The 18,194-nt window shown below is 36.1% G+C and overlaps 1 protein-coding gene across 1 annotated transcript in view; it reads left to right on the top strand.

The window, feature by feature from the left end:
* SLC9A9 (solute carrier family 9 member A9) overlaps nucleotides 1–18,194 on the top strand; it is a 171,051-nt gene that overhangs the window by 95,268 nt on the left and 57,589 nt on the right. The window lies entirely within an intron of this gene.

The following is an 18,194-nucleotide window of genomic DNA, read 5'->3' as shown; positions in this document are numbered from 1 at the left end:
TGCATTCTTTATACAGCCATCATATGTGACGCATTTCTGATTTTACTATGAATATATTAATAAATCTACCTACACTGTTGCATCATTCAGCTATTCATTTATTGCTCATTATCTTATATATTTGCTCCTTAATAGTAAGATTTTCTCAACAACTTGATAGTCGTTTGTAACGACAAAGTAGGTTAAATGAGAAGAGGATGAGGAAGCTGAGACAGTATATTTAATTTAAATACAGTGCCCTGCCCAAGATGCCTTTTTGAAACCTTACTTTTCAGCAAGAGCCTGATGTTTGGGTTATTTCAGTATTTAGACCTTCCTGCCACGGTTCATAATGCCACCAAGAAAATCTCTATACAAGTTCAGTTTGTATTTCACAATTTATCATTTACCCTACATATAACATACACTTTTGCTTATTTATAAAATGATGTCTGATTAACAAGCTTCTGCATCTTACTGTTGTTATAAAATGCCAGCCGAATACATCTAAGTTGACATTTTAATAAAGAACAGATATAAAAGCAGACAAAAGAAGTAGACTAAAATGCACTACATAAACATAAAATGCAGGCATCTGTACACAGCGAGGGAGCTTTCCATTTCTTTGATGTTCAATTTTCTTCATGATATCTCTCTGTGATGTCAATTAAATTGATTGGGTTTAGATAAACACCTCTACTATCAGCCATCTTCCTAAGATTAGAAATTTATTCACTGTCAGCATCAGAGTTGCTTTATACGGAAACAGAAATGTGGGCAAGGAAGAATAATCCCACTAGATCTTGAGAACTTTGTCGCGATAGTAGGAGGTTAAGAAATAAATTCGAAAATATAAGGTCCAATTTAAGTGTTGCCAGTTGTGTAGTACAGTAATAAACTTTCTGAGCATAAAGGTGTATATACAGTCTTTGTATTACCAGCTGGCTTTCTGAGAGAATAACTGATTACCCTCATCACTAAGTAATACATTTTTTTGGTTTATCTGAGAATCATTTCTAGAAAAGATATCTACTTCATAAGTAGAATATACTGCTCCAGCCAGACAATGAGTAAGCCTGCTCCAGTGTACAAGAATAATATCATGACACATCAACAGCAATACAAAGATATCTATTTAAGCATGAGTTCACAGTCAAATTGAAGTACTCAATAAATGTGCCTTCAGAGATGTTGAGTATTATCTGCTAATGCCTTTGAATGTATGTCTCCCCTCATTCTTCATATTCTGATAGAAAATAGCAAGCCACATTTTACAGTAAATCTGCAATGAGTGGTTTGGGGATAAAGGATTCTCCAGACAGGCAGAAAGACATACAAAGCTGTTAATAAAACGCGTCCTGTGAAAGTATTGTTGTGATAGGTATTAGGACTGGCTTGTTTATTATCACCTCCTGAGCAAATGTTTGTCAAGGGATTTTCAGATTCCTTGTGCATCTTTCTGTAACAACTCTTTGGTGAATAAGGTTTTTAATCCATATTCCAAATAAATACTAAGCACCATTTAATAATAACTTTTAATACCATACATACCAGGCCATTGCCTTTGCTATGTATTTTACAGACTGACTATATCTACGTGCCTGGCTACCCTTGAAATATGCCATACTGAGTTTACTTAAAGCTTCAGTTCTAGACCTCCAACTTCCTCTAAATACCTTTGCCAGAGGCCTGGCATAGCAGATTTTTTTTTTTTTTTTTTTTAAGATGACCAATACTGCACAAATTCTTATTCTCACCAAAAGCATCTCCTCAATGAGTTATTCTATGAAAAAGCTTCAACTCAGGAAATGAAGTTTATCAAAACAAACTATTCTCCTCATATTGAGTACCCATGCACTCATTACTCCATAGCAATGACCATTAGTCCATAGCAATACCTATGTAACACAACAGAAAACACAGCAGAGCAGCAAGGTCCCAGGCTATGGCAAATAAGGATTTACTCAAATACAACACCCGTAAACAGAAAAATAAAGGAAAGAAGCTACTTACTTTCAGAAGGTCTCAAAAAGATCTCACAGGGATGTCCAGCAAGAAGCCCTCACTTCCACTACCAACCCTTCAATGAGGTCTGTAAGAGGTGCATCCTGGCTCCACCTCTTCTGGTCACTCAGGAACATTGCATGCACCTGAGCTCCTGTGGATTGGCCCTGCCTTCCCACCAGGTGCTCACTGCTTCAAGCCGTGACTCAGCATTTCCACTACAGAGCCACACTTTCAGATTTGCTCCCAGAGGTTTTCCAAAGCTCTGCTTATTCTCTCCACGGTTCAGATTTCAACTTTATAACTACCTTCGCCTATTTTTATTGTACCTCTAATTAAAACTAAATCTAAAAATGCCAAGGTATGCTTTCGTAACTTTCTTTGTATGGACAAAGGCAGAAGATTCATACTATGCTGGCATAAATGAAGCATAGCTTACTGTAATCAAGAATTTCAGCGTACAAAAAAAATCAGTAAAAATAATTTAATGGATCTTACAAGGATAGGAGGTGAGAACTCATGTCCTATGAACCAAATGTCTTCACACCTAACTGCTTGAAGTAGATAAGTAAAGAGGCTCCAGAGAGTTCCATCATTGTTCCAGAGACTCTTCTCTGTTTTGTAAAGTTAATCTTGCTGAATGACTACAGGAGCAGCATGCAAGTAAACCAGGAGAAATATTGTTATCATAATGAAAAAAAAAAAAGTGCAATCTGCAATGTTAAGAACATACTCCACCATCCAGACTTAAGAGCTGTGAGGAAAAGGACAAAACTGTTACAGATGTGTAGATAAATCTCTATCAATTATGTGAAAACACTGAAATCAACAGCTTTCTCAATTATGCATTTGGTCCTTCTATCCATTCCATTCTTCACGTGCTGAATCACTCGATCAACCCAAATATATAGTCCTTGTAGGGATTTATCCTTATCCGTCTTTATTGCAAATTTGTATCGAGTAACACTAACAGAATATAACAAATCAGACTAAGAATTGCAGAAAGACCTGATTAGAGGAACTATCACCAACTCATATTATACTGCTATGCTGGCAAAATTAACTTTTTGAAGTCTTAAGGTTTTTTTCTTCCACTTTCAGAAGTTACAATATAAAGCATCAACAGTCTGGATTATTTTGTGGAGTTTTCCATGTGGTGTGGCTACAGCAATGTTTCCTAAATTAAAAAATTTTATATAAGGTTGCATTCAAAATGTTTTGAGAATCTGACTTAGCTGTTTAAGCTTTTAAATACAGCCAACTGTTTGACTGTAGCTCATCTGAAACACAGAATTATGACATTACTCAGTGTTAGGGTGTAAAAGCTGGAAGATCAAACCATTGCTAGCTCCTAAATTCCCATCTATATCCATATTTCACAAATCCACAATAGGAAATGAATGTTAAGTGTACATAAGCAAACAAGAGATACGAACCAGAAGAGTACAATGCCATGGGAGTACTGATTTATCTCTTTACAATTAAAATATTTATTGGATCACTTATTATTCCAAGAAGTCAAAATTTTGGATCCTTCAGTAGTCAACTCTTTAATCCACAACATCTGAGAATCATCTTCTTGATCTACAAAAATGATTTAGGAACAGCTAATACAGTCTGTATTTTTTTTACCAGAATATCTCATTAAGGATGCAGGTGAGCAGCAGGGTGAGAAAATGGGCTAAATGCTGTGGCTTGACATCTTGTAACCATGGCAGTGTCTGTCTAGCAGAAAAAAACCTGATTGTCAGAATAAGATTCTGTGCTTAACCCAGTCTTCTATCAACTGGTTATAAAATGCTAAAAGAGAGAACTTTCTGATGGAGCACCTGGAGTTACAACATGACATTGGCCAATATTGTGTTTCAGTAACAGAAATATTCTGCAGAGAGGCAGTTTACAATGCCACAGTGATACCACTCCCAGCTGCCAAGTGGGAACCTTTCATCAGATTTAGTTAGTACTTTAGGCTTCCAATACTGCTAAAAGACAACTTGTCTTTCTGCTTCCCAGCAGAGACCCGCAAATTTGAAACACAATATTGTGGGCAGTGGAAAGAATTCTGCCTTACCTAAAAAGATAAGGTGGTTGTGGTAAGAAATTTAAGGGCTGAAATGGAAAACATATGGCTGAGGACCCTTTTTTTCTAACACAGCCTAAGAATGAAGATGAATGCACATTTTGATCTAAGAATTTACAGACTTTTAGGCAAAGTGGATGATGCTGCCTAAATTTGCTGAGCTGTGGGCACACAGCTGGAATCATGCATTACTTAGCACTGTGCCAGTGACCTAACCATAATCACTAACCTGTTCACTATCACCTTTAACTTGATAAGAAACAAAGTAAGGTTTCTTCTATCTCTACCCAAGCTGCGGTTCTGCGTCTTTACTTGATAATGAGGAAGAACCTTTTCAAACAGTGAGATAGAAACAACATGCAATTCTCTGTTCTGTGGGTAAGAAATAGACAGCACCAGTCTCTAGTATTTGCAGCTTTAAGATGGTATAGCACAGCAAACTCAGGCAGAAGTCACACCAATCTCAGCCTTAAATTCATCTGAAAGCACTGACACATGCTAGACAACTTCTCATCCCAGTGTTTTAAAAGCAAACTGTACTGAGCCCTTTTTATTGCTTGCCAGCTGGTCACTGAGCACCCCCCAGCTCCGGAGGCACACAAGTAATGAGAATCTCAACTCTCCTGGCCACATTTGAACCATCACAGTGATAAAGTAACTATTTTCTGCAGATTCCCAGACTATAAAACAAATAATAGTAAAGCTAAAGTAGGTCCACATTCCATATCAAATTGCAGAGTCTCATATGGTAAGGTGGCTTAGAAACCTGAAGTACATAAAAATTCAAGAGAGCTGAAGTTCCTAAGTTACTTTCAAAAGTTTGATTTTGACTGCCTCATGTAATGCGCAGTGGAGCAATGCCTTCTCTAATTTTCCTGGTGTGAGGATTATCTCCTTACAACAGGTCTTTTGTTATATGGAACAGAAAGATGAAAGTAGATGGTAAACCAAAGCTTATTCCCAGTTATTGATATATGAAGAAGCATCAGCTTCTGCCTCAGGTTTCTCCTTCTTGCCCTCCACATTGCTTTGGCTGCAGAAGATGCATGCTCTCATGACAGTGCTGGGAACACCTATGGGGTTTCTAATGTTGCATCTCTGGAGATAGAAGACAGAGGGCAATATGCAGAAAGGAAAACCAGTCGTGTCTACTGACATGTCCTGACAACCAACCCAGGCCAAAGGACTGCAGTCAGCTGAGTTGAGGAGCAATTTTTTAGCTTGATCAACCTGAATATTGCGCTCTGTCACTGACTTCTACATAGCTCACAGAGAAGAGATTGAAAGAGTGCATCTCCTTACAGCAATTAATCATTAACTAGATTCATGCAGAAGTTCGGTTTTTACTCCTCCTCATTTACTCCTAAATTAAGTGGAAAGTTTCCCTCTGATTAAATGCGTTTCAGTTTTCATTTTTAAGTTTTCATTTTAAGAGGCATACAAAGATTTTCCCTCCTGAAGCACGGCTGGTCTTTGAGATACTTGGAAACCAACAGCCAAGAGCATGTGTTTGTATCTTCGGATGATCCATAATTCAAGAGCTATGAATTATTATAAGCCTTCTTAATTGTTTTGCTTGTATCCCTTTGAACACATTTTACTGTTTGTCAAGAGGAAGGAAGGTCAGTTTATAAAAGGAAGCTTAATTAACTTTTTTCTCTTGGCCTTGGCACATTCTCTTTTCTATAACTGCATTGCTTTGGGTCATATTTCCTCTGGAGCCCTGGAAAACATTTAATGAAAGCAAAGGATCTGTTGATTTACTATTGAAAATATATTGTCAGCTTAAGTATCTTCAACTGTAATTTGCTAGTGACCACAATACAGAGAGATACAGCTAAATTAGAGGCAATATATTTTCAAGTGCTGTTATATTTGTGTACATCATACTGCTTATTACTTTGTTTTGTTTTTAGAGTACTTGTTTCAAAATGAGTACTGTACTTGGTTAGCCAGCTGTCTGTATCTACATTCAAAGGACAACATTTCAACAAGCATCTTTTATACTGATGGTAGATTGAATGTCACTGCGCTAGGAAACATGAAAAGTGGGCAGACACATGAGAAGCCACACCTCTCTCCCTAGGCTCTCCTCACTATTAAGATATTGCTGATTTATGTACATTTAAAAATGTAAAAACATTGGGTTTTAGCTAGCTAAATGTATTTTTAACACATAAGTATTGCTAGATGTCATTATTTTCCTTTGGCTGGTATTCTTTGCCACTGGTCTTGGACCTGTGCATATGTATACCCTTAGTATGTATGTGGCATCTACAAGAAACAGGGAATGATCTGGCTAAACACATATTAGGGAAATGTATTCTGCTTCAAACACTAATGTGAACAAAGAAAAGGGCTGCTGGTGAATGGGAAATTTCAGATTGCAACTGTGAACTGTGCATGAGATGTACCCATCTCCTGCTGTCTGGTCCTAAGCTCTGTTGGTCTTTATTGGCCAGAGGGGTCTAATTTTGGGCAGAGTCTCCTAAAATAGCACACTGATCATTAAGTCTCACATTTCTAGCTCTGCATAGCTATTGAAAACAGAAAAGATGAAAGATAAGCTTTTATTGCTAGAAAATTTGTTACAGGAGAGGGGGAAAATTCCACAGTAGAAAGCTCTGCACCTTTCTGTGCATCTAGAATAAAGGATATGTGAAATTTCCACATCTCAAAATCCCAGAATAGTTTATTAATATTTCCAGAAAACTGTAAATTATCCTATAGCTTGGAATATAATCTGCCTAGAAACATTTTAGCATGTGTCAATTGAAGAATATATTTTATTTGCTTTTAAAATACTGCTGCATTGATATGCCTGAGTAGGCAAAAAAAAACAAGTGTTCTTCCATTTCATAGAGAGACATCGCTCTCCCATTAAAATGTATCTTCCTGTTGCACAAGGTAGCTGTTGTGCAGCAACCAACATGATAAAACATGTACGATCTACAAAAATGGAATGAATCAAACTATCTACAAATGCTGCTAGGGAACTTCTTAATTACCTGGGACTTCAGAACAAATTGCTGATTTATTGCTGTATGTCAAAATATGCAAAATTTGGGCTTCTAACTAGTTCACCAAAATTAAATCAGTGCAAGTATAAATCCAGTTGACCTCAAGCATATGCAAAAGTTGATTTTCTCAGAGTAAAGGTAAAAGAGTAAAAGAGTAAAAGAGAAAATAGAGAAAAATAATTTGAGCCCTTAAAAGTTGGAGATAAATATGTGGTAATGAATCCTGGCTCTAGAAAAAAATAATGATCAAATTTTACTGAGAAACATCCTATACCTCTGTTTTGTAGGAATTAGTCATAATGCCTCTTAACTCTCTCTACTATTGATCAGATACTGTTGCTTTTTGTAAAATCTGGAAACTGACTTGTTTAAAATTTCTTGTTAAAAGAACACGCATGTTATGGTTTAAGCTGGTTTTCCAGAGCAAATTAGTAATATAACAGAACTCTGTGACTTCATCTTGGTGGTGAATAATATGTAGTGTTTCCTCCATAGAGGCTGGCTGCTGCTTAGGATCACAACTTTGTAGTTTCTCTATTAAGCTGCCTTATTACATAGGTCACTCCAAAAATAATGCCTCGTATTAATTTCCTTGGGAACAACAATAGATACAAAGAGTGCAATAACACTACTGGATAGAGCAAATTCTCAGCTACAACACATTATTTTTCAAAACAGTCACCACCATTAGTTATGGACTTTTGCCAGCGATGAACATGAGCTTGCATGCCACTCTTGTTAAAATCTGCACCAGAGGTGACCCACCATTGTCACTGAATGCTGAATTGCTGAATGCACCACCCACTGCATCCCTGGGCTCAGACCCACTCTTTGGTTGCCATAAAAATTCAGCAGCATGTTAATGGTTGCATTTTTTTCCATATGGAGGAATTCAGTGACACACTTTTACTTCATATGCCCTTCTATGTCAGACACAATTTTGTTGGACAGCCCCTCTGCTGCCATCTGTCACACAGCAACAAAATATAATGGAATATTGGTGAGAAGATTCAACCTCTACTGCCATACCACCAGCAGCTGCCTCTGACGTCATGGGCCAACATAATAAAATAGGAGGTATTACTTTTAGAGCAGCCCTTGTAGTTACATAAACAGTGCATGACAGAAACAAACTTCAACTGTCACAAAACATTTGACAGGAATTTCTTAGCTTTATTCTTTTTATTAAATGCAGATAGAAGGAAATCTCTGGCACCTTTCATAACTAGTCTGGTAATTTTGTGCGTGCTTAGTTGAATATAAAAGGTAAATTAAAGCAGATATTTAATAACCTAGACTGTGAGGCAATATGGGCTTTTAGTGTTTAGTAAACAGCTAATTACACTAGAATACAGGCTTTTAAAACTGAATTACCAGTGCAGAAACAGTCTGACAGTGATTTGCTAGTCAGTACATCTCTCAGATTTATATGAGAAAATTACCTCTTAGCTTTGCAAGAAGTAACTTATTTCAGTGTATTTAAAAATACATTATCATTTTCTGTTTCATCTTTTAGTTCTTCAAAGAGATATACCATTTTGTCATGTAATGACAAATAATACATAAAGCAATCTTGAAATTGCACATTAAATTATTCTTTTTTAATAAATCCAAGATATTTTCTGTGCAAATAAGAATATATAACAGATGTCACACATCTGAACTCTTTGTTCAGGTCACTGCTTGGAACATGGTTAGACTGTAGGTTTCCTTCTGTTTGAATTTTTTTTGTGTGTATGTGTTTCGGGATTTTTTTTGTTTGGTTGGTTGGTTTTGTTTTAAATAAGTATCTATATTCAACCTTCCTCTTTTTTTCCTTAGTAATAGGTCTGAATTAGTTAAGGTGTATACTTACTCTTTCAAATATGTTATCAAAACATCGGACAGCCTTCTAAAGAAAATGTAGTCAACTACAGATAACTGAAAGACAGTTTGCAGTACCTGGAAGCATGTTTAAATGCAATAAACTAAAATACATTGTATTTTTAAATATTTCTTACAGATAATTGTTTTCCCTCCTTGTTATCTACTTGGGACCCTTTGTCATATAGCAATATTACTGTATCCCAAAGGTAGCTGAAGCAAGAAGATAGAGGAACAACACTTATGGCAAGTCATATATTGCCTTCTAATCCAAATTTCAAATTAACTTTTAATTGAATTGATCAAGTAGACAACTGACTTGCAGTTGTTGCATTTCAGTTTCTTTAGCATTTTCAATTCACTGATAAAAATACTTTACACCTCAGTAGGATTTGCATGCATTTCTGCCACCCTTCTGGAGGAATATTAGCCCAACCCTCACCATGTTGTGTGCAGCTCCCTACATATATGCATATACATTCATGAGGAAAGCAGAAAATAATTTTAATCTACTGAACCAGAAAATGAGATAAAATTACTGTGCTGACTAGTTCTTGTCATGTTCACTAAGGAGGTTCCATCTCTTCTCCAAGTATTTCTGTTTTATGTAAAATAAGTCATCAGCTGAAGTACTGTAATCTTCTGGGGAGGAAAGACAGGAAAGATCGGAAAACAGGTCCTTCTTCCAGTAACCTATTCGATAGCCTACAAGATAATGCCTGCTCATATGCTTTCTGACCTCATGACCAGTACATGCAATTTGAATTCACTTAATATCAAGTTTTCAGAAAAGATCAAAGATTAGGAGTTTTTCCTCCTGAAGTTAGTGGGACTGTATTATCCAATAAATCAGACTGCTCTTTATTGGCTTGAGGACCTCATGTTTTGGGTGACTAGCTCCCATTTTACATGAGCAGCGCTTAAGCTCCCAAGTGCTATGTTCCTTTTGAAACTGATGCTGAGACACGGCTTCACATTTCAATGTTTCTGGAGGTATTAAGAAAACTTCTCAGTCTATAAAATAAGTTGCTAAAGGTGCCTCAGTAGCTATATATTTCTTTACTATGTGATGGTCTTTAATATCCCTTCTATCCCGAACCATTCTATGGCTTCGCATCTCCAAAAATCATGCTTATAGATTGATAACTAATAAAACCATCCATTTATCCAATTTGATTCTAAAAGCCTGAAGCCTAAATCCTTCCTTACTCACTCTCAGTACAGTACCAGAGTATTGAACCCAGCACCAGACCATGTCTTTGCATTGCTGTGTCGCTTTCAAATCTAAACCAAAATGGCTGTGTGTCATTTTGCTATCACTTATATTGAAAATCTGAATTACAAACACGTGACTGGTTGTCCAATTTACATTAAGCAAATGTCACAGTTTTCAACCCAGTTTATGACAGATACCTCTGCTTGCGTTACGCTTAAATAAAAGAAGAAAGATGAGTGCTCCCAGAACAGTAAAACGTTTAAAATGAAAAACTAGTCTTTTAATTTTCCAGCGTATTTTGCCTTTCTGGATTTGTCATTCTGATAGTAAGCTCCTGGGTTATTTTGTAAGAACTCTCAGTCATAGTGAGCTAAACAGACTGTCAGCATTCATCCTAAAAAATAACTACACAAAATCCATTTCAAAAAGTTTAATTTATTGATGATTTTGACAGTAAATCCTCTCTAGACAAGGAGAAAGTTTTCTTTTATAGGGCTTTTTAAAATATTAAACAGCTTTTATGGTTTAAAAAGCAGCTCTCACATATATACTCTCCCTGGATCCCAGTGTTACATCTCAAATATTCAATAAATCCTTTTGACTTAAGAAGTACTGTCTTACAATATTTACTGACTCATTAGGAAGCAGGGTATGTGGAATTTTAAGCAAACAGAATTGCCTTTCAGCTACCAAGTTTTCTTGCTCTCTTCACTAAGATGTGAACGTGAAGCCAATGTCAAAGTATCACACATTTATGAATACATAGAAAGAATTAACATATGAGTGAAGTCACTAGCCATAGGGAATTACTTACAACCCCAAGGAAGATAAACATCAATGGATAATTGAGGGACAGATCCTCAGCTGGTGCACACTGTCAGCATAACATTCATTTATTTCTTGGACTGTAGGCAGAAGTACAATATGCTTTGGGGATCTCTGATTGAGGCAGTCTCTTACTTTGTACTTTCTTACTTTGACTCCTCATTATTTTATGCATGCTATTGTCATATTTGCTTGAATTCTGATGTTGGTTCATAGTCGCAACATGTAAGTTATTCTTACTTTTACAACATAAAAACATAATGGGAGTGAAGTAGAGCCTCTGTCTTAACTATAATGCGGCAAACATCTTGCACAGAAAGATAAGTCAAAGTGCTTACAGTGCACATGCTGTCTGTTCTACCACATGCACCTCAAATGCTCAAGCTAAATATGGTTTCAAGTCCAGGAAAATCAATAAATAAATATACAGGCTTGAAGATCATCTCCAAATGTTCTTGTGAAAAGATAAAGATTTTATTTAATTAAAAATGGAATAGGTTACTACTCTGTCACAGATTATATATACTAATTAACAACAATTTTGTGAAAATGTATAGATATCATCTGAATTTCAGCAACATAGGAGCAGAACACCTGGGCATCTGAGTCATTCATGTCTACTAAAGGTCCTGTTCTCTTTAGATGACTGTATTTCTTAAATATGCATAGTTTGACAATAATGTGAGAGAACTAAGTTCAAGAATTAGAAAAATAAAGCCTAATATTTGTATTTAGGGTATTTTCTGAACTCCAGAGAGGGACTTGACTTGCTTTGAAATAAGGACTGTAGTTTTGGATAAATACAACAGCTAATATAAATCAGCTCTGTTGCTGTTGTACAAGTAAAACTGTCCTGCATACAAAAAAAGAAAAAAATAGAACATTTTATCACAGCTGTATGCTACTCCATGATAACCGTGTGATAAGCAAAACTTGCATTATTATGGGTAACATCTTGTCCAGTTTTGTTAACTATTTTGTTAAAAATGTTTTTCTCCTCTGGAAACTGTACTGCAAAGAGAATTTGTCTATCTACTCACAATTATGAAGAATTATGTCTTTGTACACACATATTAACATTTATAGCTTCTGTGCTATCAGACATTGTAAACAGTGTTACTACAGATCAGTACCTATTTTATGGCTTTCTGTGCATGATCCTAGATATAATTTGAAACAGCCACAGGAGAACTGAAGGTAATGCCTGAAAATGGTGAATATAGCCAAGGTGAATGTAGGATTATATTGCAAATGCAAACTTAAAGTCATCTAAAATCTACACTAAGCTGAATTATGCAATCATCAGACCAAGATTATATTGGAATGAAACAATTAATGAATTAGAAGCAACATGGACTGAGATGAATTCTAGATCATGAAGGGGAGAATACTTTTCCAGCACTTGCATAGGGCCACTTTGACAAAAAAAGATGTTTGAAGTTTAATGGGCGTGTGTGATATCAGGAGCATATAATTTATGTAGAAATTTCATTAGAATAGTGGAGTAAGAAAACTACGAGTAAGTATATGTCTCTTTTTGAGTCATTTTGCTACTCTTTGTTGTTGAGTAGCAAAGCGTGTTAAAAGAAATAAGTTAAATTTTCCATTAAGCAGTGCTTTTGCATGCTGCCTTCACAAATGTCACTGCTGTTTATCTGGCTGTATTTAGAGCAGCATTAAAAATGTTCCAACACCAATGAGTAGAGATGTTTCTCTGACATTAACACTGAAAGGATAATAATCGTTGTCAGATAACAAAAATTTATGCAATGCTCTTCCTTTCTAGCACACAGTATTTTACTCTGTTTGACACTTTTCCCTAAGCTTTTCCTTCATAAAGTTTGACCTATCCTTTAAAATATAAAAATGTGAAAGCCCTGAGTTGGTAGAATGCAATGTATGCAACTTATCTTTTACAAATCTGTGCATTTTTTGGTTTCATTATTATTCTTGTCTTTGTGTGTATGACCAAGTTGCAGCCAACAGAGCACTTACTTCCCTACAGTATTTACTCCTCAACAAGGAAGCATGCAGAAATCCTATCTATGCTTACTCAGATTACCACCTGCAGTGTAAAGGCCATTGTGTGTATGTGGTTAAAACCACATCAAGTTTTCAGAATCATCGTGTTCACTGACACTTTAAAGCAATTGTTCAGTGTACCTTTGAAGCTATGTTCATATACATATACCATGTGTTTATTTTTTACAGTACATTGATAGCCTCTGTACAGTTTTCAGTTTTCAGAAGCAAAGCTGGTAGCATTTACGCAGTGATGTTTGATTGTAGCATACATTTAGTCCGGCCAGCTTTGTTCCTCACTGGCAGTGGCTGTGCAAAGTCTGTTCATCGTACCAGCTGTGTGTGACAAGTCTCCAATTCCAGTGAAGTGCATTGTATGTGTTTCCCCACACTGGGTCCAGAGAACTTGGAGTTGATCATCTCATTCTTTAGACAAATGCCTCAGGAGCACTTAATGTTTTACTTTAGCTTAATCACATTGATAGTAATGCAAAATATCTACAATGGCTCATGCTTCTCTCCAAAGTTTTTCTGTTTATGTTCAAGTAAAATAAAGGAACCTATAGTGATTCAGAGAACAAACATTTTACTGCTCTAAAGATCACTGACATCGTTCACTGGAGAGAACTGTTATTTCTCAGCCAGGAATTAACTAGCCTCATCTGTTGGAAATTGTGAAGATACATCTCAGCAGCTTTTTTCCTCACACAGAACTTTTGTAAAATTTTCTAGCATTCAAAGCTCATTAGTAGTCTAAGTTAGAAGCCAAAAAATGGCCTAATTCCTGAGGATTCAGGTGGGTTTTGTTTGTTTGTTTGTTTGTTTTTGCTATGAGAAAAAATGATAGTTCTTGTGAAGCAGTACTGTTTCTGTCTTTTTGTATCAACTGAAAATGCATTTCAAATAATGTTCCAAGTTGTTTTGTTTTTAAATAGATAGTTTGAGAATTGTGCGCATGATATTTGATCTATAGACTTGCTCACAGCATGGGGATAGGAATGGAATGCTGAACGTCTTTAAGCATGCAGAGAGTGATCAGTACTGTGCTTTGTGCACTGCCTCTTATAAAAGGACAATACAGAAATGCACTTCTATGTCTGTACCCCTACATTTTGTAACATCTGAATTTTAAAGTCAAACTGCACCTCCCATCACTAGAGTAGATCCTTGTCTCCACATGATCACTTTTCCTTCACACATTTAGGCTGATATCAGTGACACCAGGTGGTAATAAAAATACAAGATCATTTAGCTTCAGGTGAGGAAAATCAACATATAGGTTTTTTTCTTTCTTTTTCTTTTTCAGTAGTTACAAGATAAAGAGTTTGGATGTGAGGAATCACAGTCAACTCACAACGTCCTTGCCACTGTGTGCTGTGGCTCAATAATATTACAAAAGCTGAGCTTTGTTGAGATTTACTGCATTGACAGCCCAAAGAACTACTTCAGTACCACCCAAAGAGGTGTCAAATCCTACCCTTTCACCTATGTTAATGCTACTGTACTGTGTCAAGAGATCTTATTGCAGGTTTCCCATCTCTCATCTGAAACATAAAACTCAGGTGAAAAGTAAATTGCAAAATGCAGTCTCCATGAGAAAGTAAGTAGTTGCATGGTATGTGCCAGTGACTACAATGTATTTTCTTGAGGTTTTAGATACTTATCGACATTATATTATTTTTCAAGTATTTTTTTTTTTCAGTGTCTCTAATCATGACTTACTGTTCTTGAGTGATGGGACCTTGGAACTGCATTTTTCTCCAGAGGTGTCTGCAGAACAGTTGAATCTGAAAAGATTTTTTCAAATTTGGACCAAATCCTTTTATTTTTAATTAACTTCATAGCATAATTTAGTATTAAAGTTTCTACTAACTTATACAAAGATTAAAATGCTTAAAAAGCAGAGAATAGCATGCTCATCTTCCTCTATAGATCTCATTTTTTACATAAAGAAGCTGCATGAAATAATCTTTTGCTTTCACTGAGAAAACAGCAATACCAAGAAATGCCATTCACCAATCAGTCTGCTAGTGAGTGATGCCAGTACAATGCTCAGTGGATTATTAAAATAACCACCACATTCTCAAGAAGATCAGGAATGCTGATAGACAGCAAAAAAATGCTAAGGAAAGACTCTTTGAGCACAGTCAATGCTAGTCTAGCTTTCTTACTTTTGAACTCAGTGATAGCAGGGACATTGCCTTGAACAAGAAGGGTTAGGCCCATGCTGAGCACCTTATGAACCAATGCTCTAACTGTAAATCAAGTTTCTACAAAAGGTACAGGAGACATTAGAAAAAGAAAGGGTGAAATAAAACTTCTCTTTTGGGGGGGAATGGCTGACACTCAAGCACACTACATACAGTTCAGTGCATGCTAATGATAGGAGAAGAGAATGAAGTTTTGCCAAGCTGACTGAGGAGTACGAACTTCATCAGATTCCTAGGTAAAGAGTTGCATCTGGAAGATCTCATTTCCAGAAAAGAATATAAAAAGGGGTAAAGAATATAGAGGTTTTCTTTGTAAAACAAAGTTTATTAATCTAAAGTTTATTAATCTAAATTCAGACTGTTAACCATAACATTTTATGAAGGTTTTTCTCCTCCCTAAAGCAAGTGTAGAAAAATAATACAAGTTACTTGGCAAAGCAGGACCATAAATGGAAAAAAGTAAAGTGATAACTCTGCTATGTCCTGAAATGTAATGAATGAAAGTTGCAGGAACAATGTGACAATAGCCACGTATAAATAAGAAAACAAAACAAAAAAAAACAACAAAGAAGAACAAAAGAAAGAAAAAAAAAACCCAAAACCTTGCAATGTAAAAATGGGGAGCACTTTTTCTGAGACATAAGTACAGATGGAATCTAGCAGAATTGAATCCAGAGAGTATTTTCAGGAAGACGCATCCATGAATAAAAATAAAGCCTTCAACTGGCTTCCAGCAATTTTGGAGCATGCAGTTAACAAACCAGAGGAATTGCTCCTTCATACCTCAGAGGTTTAAGTCCAACTTCAGTGTTACATTGTTTATAGCATCTCAAAAATCAGGGAATTTACCAGTTAGTAAGATCTGGTTAGTTTGCAGCAGGTCATGTGTCATAATGGCCTGGTAAGTGTGCAGAGTGGGTTTGGCATTCTGATTTGACATAGTGTAATTCATGCATCTGCTTTGTCTGTGGAGATAAACATTTCCATGTCAACTAAGATTTGGTAATTTATGGTGTAACAAGTTGCCCATGCATTACAGCCTAATGAATCGTGTAACATCTTATTCTAGACTGAGAATCTACTGCAGTGATCTGAAGACAAGCTCCAGCTCTTATGCTGTCACCACACATAATAAAGATCATTTTGGTCACTGCCACACTTCACACCCATTTTATTCCAGTTCTATTTGCATGCACTGGTAATACTACAAATGATGATTTCCAGAAATTCCACAGAAGGAGTTAAAATGATGCTCATTTAAATCAGCTTTGGCTGGTACTTATAAGTGGGAGGCTTGATTTCTCACTGCAAGTATGTCCACATAGAACAATGACATTCATAACCTATTTGACATACCAGAAGCTTTATAGAGACATAAATCACTGCTGCTCAGATTGTCATGATTACAAGACATCCAATATTGCATTCTGTCACACAGACATACCTTGCATTACTTCAAAGTGACCAGACTATTTTAGTCGCTCTGGCGATAGCAAGATAAAGTAGGATTAATGGAATAGTGAGAATCAGATACCTGACATTTTAAGATCCAGTTTGTCATCCTGGTTACTGTCTGCATAAGAACACAATGTAAATGTAAGTGTAAGTCAAAATCTACTTTTACATTTTAGAATTTTATTTCACACAGCTGCACAGCTGTAGGGAAGTGATTTGTAAAATTTTAAACATTGGTATTATCCACACTTAACTCTTATTCACATGATTTTATAGGTTTTTAATCGTATTCTTTGTTCCATGATGTATACATGACAGAAAGGATTAGCCACATGACAAACAGCTGTCATAACAATTTAGAAAGTATCCTTTACCTGATAATTTACTTTAATCTTTCGCAGCATGAAATTGTACTGCTTGGTTATTTCTGCTGTGAGACACAAGCAATTATTCTTGCCTTGAGCTTAGGCTAAAGCATATTTATTTATTAATAAAATCAGCTTGATCTGAACATTTACAATCTATACTCTTGGGGTAATTCCAGAAGGGCTATATGTCATTCAAAATATTGTACTACAATTTTGAGGGCATCAGTCCCCAGCAGCAGCAGTATAAACAAGCAATACAGCAATCTATAAGAAAAAGCATTTTAGGTGTCACTTTGTTAGGCATACACATCACAGTTACTGCAATCCGGACTGGAATCATGGCCTAAGCAGTCATTATTTACCCTGAAGTGTTTGGGTTCTTTTATTTCAATTGTTATGATTTATTGGAGTTGGTGAAACAATCTTTTCTGTATTTTGTTCATGTTTCTAGTATTTTACAGCTAATAATTTGGACTGAATGCAATATGCTGATGATGGATAGCCACAAGCTTCAGATTTATTCATGCAAAAATATTCAAGACTGTTGCAAATTCAGTTTAATGGCCAGCTTTGAAAATTGGGTTATAAATCACTTATTCAAAAAGCTTTTCATGATATGGACAGGTTTTGAGATAGAAGCTGAAGCTTACAGACTGTTTTAGTTGCAGCAAGACAGCCATGGGAAGACTGAGACAAGTGCACTGAGGTTACTTCTTCCAAACTTATGACAGTTTGGGAAATATGCCACTATTGCTGTCGTTTTGCAGCAGCACTCCTAAGGCTCTGAAGAAAACCACAGCTCTGCTGAGCTAGAACTGGTACAAATACAGAGTATATTTGTAAAGCGTGCACTTACAACCTAAATACACAAGACAGAAGAGCAATGGTGTGGAGCAACTATTATTATCCCCATTTTGTAATAAGAGATCAGACACAGAAAGAAATGCAAGACTATCTTCTTGAATACTTTTTCCTACTGAAGAAGTAGTAAATGAGACTTAGCTAATTCTGGCCCTTACCTGACAGTTCTATAATATCATGTGCCATCAGTTACACACGTTCACCATCATACTCTTAGAGCAGGGACAAGTCTCTTACAATAGGAGACATTTCTCTTGTAAATTTTCCCAAGCCTGATGTTTTGTTCATTGT

This window comes from Tympanuchus pallidicinctus, unplaced genomic scaffold, assembly GCF_026119805.1.
Source record: "Tympanuchus pallidicinctus isolate F22 unplaced genomic scaffold, pur_lepc_1.0 scaffold22, whole genome shotgun sequence".
In the NCBI taxonomy this organism is placed as follows: Eukaryota; Metazoa; Chordata; class Aves; order Galliformes; family Phasianidae; genus Tympanuchus; species Tympanuchus pallidicinctus.
Note: the sequence above shows the minus strand (reverse complement) of the source record. Positions and strands in the feature narration are given on the sequence as shown.